General features: G+C 36.7%; 1 protein-coding gene across 4 annotated transcripts in view; it reads right to left on the reverse strand.

Moving 5' to 3' along the window:
* Positions 1-2,664, reverse strand: part of ECHDC1 (ethylmalonyl-CoA decarboxylase 1) — a 33,731-nt gene extending 31,067 nt beyond the window's left edge. Inside the window, exon 1 of one of the 4 annotated variants that reach the window (XM_015888690.3) lies at positions 2,465-2,664. The gene's annotated coding sequence lies outside the window, so the exon portion shown is untranslated. The other 3 variants (XM_088140539.1, XM_088140519.1, XM_025168915.2) reach the window with 3 other exon arrangements.
* Positions 2,665-6,000: the final 3,336 nt, after the last annotated feature.

The raw sequence follows: 6,000 nt of genomic DNA on the forward strand, positions 1-6,000 counted from the left end.
TGCCACCTGTTGATCCCAAATCCAGCAACTTTCCTTGCAACCAATATTGATTCAAAAGAAAGTTCATTTATTGAGAATAAGTGTACCGATCCAAAGCATTGCTAAGACTGATCAAAAGCGTTACAAAAGCTGTTTTTCTTACTCCCCCCCCCCCCATTGCCCTTAGTTCTTGGTCCTCTGATTCTCTTGCTGGTATGACCTTGAGCATGCCAGAGCTTGTGATAAGGAGCCATCTGCTTTTTAACGGTTTCTCATCCCTACTTCCCCACCCCCTTTACAATGGCAGAACCGCAGCATGTAAAAAACCATTTTTTCTCTTTTTAAAACTAGCCATCTAATAATCTATTATAAAATCTTGCAAGGATTCTGACAAATAGTTTGAGAATTTCTGGATGATGTACTTTCTTTTGCCCCTGAAGTAGTTTATTCACATGACCTAGTTTTGGGAACATTAGAATATAATCCTAAACATGTGTTTTTAGGAGGCAGTTCCAGAGGTCAACTAGGATTGCTTCTAGTTAAGCATGTAAATACTTAGATGTTGTTTATATGATGAAACTGTAAACAACATATAAGTATGTACATGCTTAACTAGAAGCAATCTAGTGCTTGTTTAACAGAAACAGCAGCCAAGTCAATAATCTCCCTCTAAAATCTACTTATAGAATTGCCAAGAAAATCAATATGTAATATGCCCATTATTTCAAAGTTGTCAACTTCTTCCTTCCCATTAAAATTTTCATATTTATAAATATCTACTTCATACAAGGTAAAATGCAATTTATGTTTTAATAACTAAACAGCAAACAAAATGTTGATAGAAGTTAGCTCCTATTACCTATCCCCTTCTTTCTTCCTTTGTAAACTTCAGCAACACATCAGTTCAGAAACTCACATTTTTATAAATGTTAGATCTCTATATTCAAACAGCTCAGTGAATGATGAACAATCTTACCTTACTAGGAAGCAAATATAAATATCATTTTTGTGTATATCCTGTTTTAGAACAAAATCATTGCCTAGATAGATGTTATTTCCACCACCACCTCCCTTCCCCCTTGATATTTATAAACATACATTTATGAACAGACTCTCAAAGCACAGTCAATTCAGAAATAATCAGTGCTGTATATGGATTAGACCAACAGTCAGTTGGATAATAAAATTCAAAATTAGAATTTCTTGCCAACGGTGATTAGAATTCTGTGCACACCACACGCAGACATTTAACTGTCAAATCCTCCCACACTGAACTGCAAGGGAAAAGATTTGCATTAACAGCCTCAGGATATGCTTGAAGAAACCAATTTTTGTACCATCAACTCTAATTATCTTTAAATAGAAAGAGAAAGAAAAGAATAAAGAATTCCTGAGCAAATGACAAGACAGACTTCAAATTATGAAGTTATCCTATCTGCTTTTATTTTTAAGTAAGTTCCACTGTGTCATTGAAGCTTCCAAGTATGGATCTAGACAAAGAGAAAATGTAGCCAAATTTTCAAGAAATGTCCAACCTTATTACAGCATATGACAACTTGATAAAACATCCTATTACAATATATCACAACCTGATAACACATTCTCAAATGGATTCCAAGCAAAGTTTCATTCAGTCTTTAGGTCATCACACAAAACATTCATCAGAACTTCAGGTCTTCACACACTGTTTCATGCAATTTGTTCTGCAAACAGTCTGCAGAGCAAAGATCTCCAGATGATCTGCCCACACATTTACCTAGTACAAATATACTCATGATTACTTATAAGTAAATCTTAGAATTCAATGTTACTTTCTAAAATAAGTAATTAGAACTTAACTCCCAAAGCAAAAGACCTCTACCAAAGACTTTATGTTATAATGCACACTATTTCAGGGCTCCATGCACTCTATCATCTTCCAGCAGTTCTCAGTCCTAAAGCTTCATAATCACATTTCTGTAACTATGATCATTAAGTTTTAACAACAAAAAGCACAAAACAATGTAGGGACATAAACACACGCACACACGCCCCAATACAGAAAAGTACTAAATCCTCTTTTTTCCTTCACCGGTACCAAAGCCTAATTTGGGGACCATAGTTAATCTTCAACTATTCCCCTGGGCCCATACGGAGTATCCCTTCCTGCCAACCTGGTCAGATACACACGCGACTTCTCTACAGGAAGCAAATTCAAAAGGAAAGATAATAAACTTAGTTCCCTGCGGGGCCGCCAGGTCAAATTCTTTTCAACCTCCCACCATAAACAATCATTAAGTGAACTGCTAAGCGGTCCTGCAAAATTAATACCACGGACAAACAGGAGAAATCAAGTACGAAAAGGCAACTAAGGCTCAAACTAGGAATCCTCAGTAATGCCGAAAAGAAGAAATAAAATCTAAGCTGCCCAGCGTCTAGCAACAAAGTGCTGGCAACACAAGAGGGAAGAGAGGAATTACGGGCGAAACGCGCTCAGATCACTAACCTTCCCTAATACACGCCGCCGCTTCCCAGAAAGCAGAATTCTGGTGTTACAGGGAATAAGCTCCGTGGGGGAACCGCCACTCCGAAAAAGAGATCCTCAGCCCAAGAGACGGAGGAAAGGAATCCGTATAGAAATGGACTATTACAGTGCGAAGAAAAATCTTATTTTGGGTAGAAGTGGGACACCTGAGGTTATATTCATGAACTCTTTACCCCAGTAGCCCTAGCCAGCTTTGCCTAGTGTGATGGATGCTGGGAGTTGTAGTTCAGCAATAGCTAGCGCTTCACGAGTTTGTTCAGGATTCCTGTCCATCGTGTCAGCGGGGCAGCTTTTTACTCGTCCGATCAGTAGATTATCAGTATCATGGTCTGGATTTAGAATTTTCCCAAGTACTTTAATCAAGTCGCAGCACGAAAGGGAATATATACAATTGTACGAAGGTTCCTTTTGGCTCAATGATTTGACATTTGGCTTATTGTATACAACCTTTTAAAAAAAATAATATAATTGTGTATCACAGTGCCTTTCTAGAAACAAGAACCGATTTCCTCATAATGGGAAAATTATAGATAATTTGATAAGCATTGTTAGTGTTTCCTGTTTAATTTCCATTCTGTCAGAACAGGTTTAGTAAAAACAAAATAAATAATGGATTTAAACAATATGTCTATAAACTTCATACATACTTTCTGGATGGATGAAAAAGATATTTACTTATATGCAAGCAGGTATTTACAGACTTATCTAAATTAAAAATAATATCACACTGGCTATATAAAAGTGATTCTGGTTGCATGAGGTGTGTATAAATAATCAATCTTAAATAATCCTATTTGGAGAGGCATTTAATATGTAGATTTTACTTGGAAGTTCATCTCATTGTTCCTAGAATCTTCCAATCTTGTTACAAAAATGCCTACAGATGTTTAATCTATTTGATTAATATTAATATTAATCTATTTGATTAATGGTGTTATCATTAATTGGAAAACAGAAAAAGTTTATTCTGAACTGGAATGACAAGGTACACAAAGAATTATCATATTTAAATAATGGATCCTATTCCCCATGCAGTTTTTACAACTGCATTCTTTGTTTTCAATACAGTTCTGCTCATGACGAAGACAAGAAGCTGATATAAGGAGTTTTGATGAGTGTGTGTGTGTGTGTGTGTGTGTGGGATGAGACTCTTAGGTGTGGCTGCAGGTTTTGCTATCTATTAGCTGAAAGTAACTAAAGATCTTGTGGTGTTTCATTTTAGTGTTCTTAAACTAATGAGAATTCCAGATACAATCACTGATTGCTTTGTATCAGACTTCCTGCCCCACCTGACTAATTGGTGGTTTTAGTATACAAAGGAGTAAATGTGATAGGGCTACAACTCACAAACTTCCAGGGGAAAAAGGGAAGATGAGTAGCTAAATATAGGGACAACCTCATCTTACAAATACATATGCACATTTTGAGCAAGCAATGATTAACAATGATTTTCTAACAGCATTGCAGAATATTGATTCAGATTAACAAACGAGATGATCACAGCATAAAATATCCCCAAATCCAAATCATTCCATACCTTCCCAAACTTAAAAAGAGCAGTGGAAACCTATGTCCTTGACCTTATTCAAGTCAAATCTAGAATACAGTCAGTGAGTACAAGCCCCTTGTGTGATTCACCGAAAGGCAGAAAATTATTTATTTATTCATTAATTGATTATATACTGCCCAACTCCCAATGACTTTACTTTCGCAAGTAAAAAATATTAAAAACAAGAATACACACACACAGAGAGACACAGACACAGACACCATAATAGACAAAGACGTAGAAAGTGGAAAGATAACAAAAAACTGGTGCACAGGAATAAAATATTGTAATATATCCTGTTTCTGCAACGAACAGTAACAGTTTGAGGCTGGATTTACCCAAAATTGGGTGACTTCTTTTGTTTGTATTTTATTGATTATTTTTATCTTGTACCTCACCCAGAGTTGCTATGACTTGGGCAGCCTATATCTTTGTTAAATAAATAAATGATCTCTATGGCAAAAATGAGCCGTTCTCAGCTTCAAGCCATCAGCAAGAGGCTAATTCTAGTTCTACACTTAGGCATCTTGCAGAAATCAGCCAGCTTTGTAGAATTCATTTCATAAGGTAATTCCTACAACCAACCACCTTTCCCTAACCAGACATGCACCCATCCAGCACTCGGACCTTGACTTACTTAGTGTGATTGATAAGAAGATACACGAGTCCTAAAAACACTTTGTATATGCCTACAATAACAAACTAGTAAGTATTTATTAAAGTTCCTTCACAGTCATATTTTTGGAATGTTTGAACAATGCCTCACCACTTGGTGGCATATGTACATTTCTCTGCAACTTCATAAATGCAATAGTTAGCTTGCCCACAGGAATCCTCCAGCCATGAGGAAAGCTACCTTTGTTGAAATGATAGCTGTTGCTCTTGTTAGGTAATTGAGGGGTACACTTACAGAGTATCAGAACACAGATCTTTGCCCCCAAAGGCTCTTCAGTCTATAATTCTACAAGAGAGACAACAGAGGAAGGGAAAAAAGTGAGACAGAGATAAAAAAAAGGAGTTATTTGAGTTCATAGTGTATTTAAGTTAGTTCCAGTAAAGCAGAGCAGAGGGAATAATGGATAGGGCCATGAATTAGCTGGGGTTTAGGGAAACAATTTAGAGGCAGTATGAGGGACCATCAGAAAAATGTGCTGGGATATTAGAGGCAACAATAGAAAACAATAGAAGGTGAGCAGTATTTTTTTTATGTATATATGTATTTATTTATTTATTAAATTTGTATGCCACCCATCTCCCCTGGAGGGTGACTCTGAGCAGTAGCAGCAGTAGAAAGATAAGAGCAGTAGAGAAGAGGAACTCCTTGAACAGCTGGAGGTTCTGGAGCTGGGGTGGGGCTCAGATGTTGTGTTGGATCTAGAAAGCCAGTAGAAGAATTTTATATTGGGTAGATAAGGAAAGTTCAGCCATAATAGATGCTGCATCTCTGCCAAGGCGATATCAATCCAGCAGTCAAAACACAACGAGAACCGCGTTCCTGTTTAATCAGGCACACTTCCTGAATATTCTCTATAAATGTGCATTTCACACTGCTCTTCATGAAACATACAATTAACCATAAATAGGTCAGCAGATAATCAAGCACTTCTACGTTCTATTTTTACAAGCAAACACGTTCAGGAAATAGGCCTAATCCTTGGTAATCACTTCTTATTTTTGTTTTAATTAGTCACACACGGTCTTTCAAACAAAATCACTGAAGAATTCTAGATGAACAGCTTTTTAAATTCTGTCTGCATAATTTCCAATTAGGAAATGCTCAGTTCTAGGAGGTACAAAAAGAGGCATTCAGTATAGCTTCTTACAGGAGAGTGATAAATAAATAATTGTATTATGACTTGACTCAGCAAACAGCCACTTCATGATCCTTCATTGGATTGCGTCTATGTGTTATCCAGCCTTGTGAATGTCAGTTGGGATATGTACTAGC

The sequence above is a fragment of the Python bivittatus genome, unplaced genomic scaffold (genome assembly GCF_059951505.1).
Source record: "Python bivittatus isolate LINGU-HERP-01145 unplaced genomic scaffold, Pbiv_v1 ctg000020_np1212, whole genome shotgun sequence".
NCBI lineage: Eukaryota > Metazoa > Chordata > Lepidosauria > Squamata > Pythonidae > Python > Python bivittatus.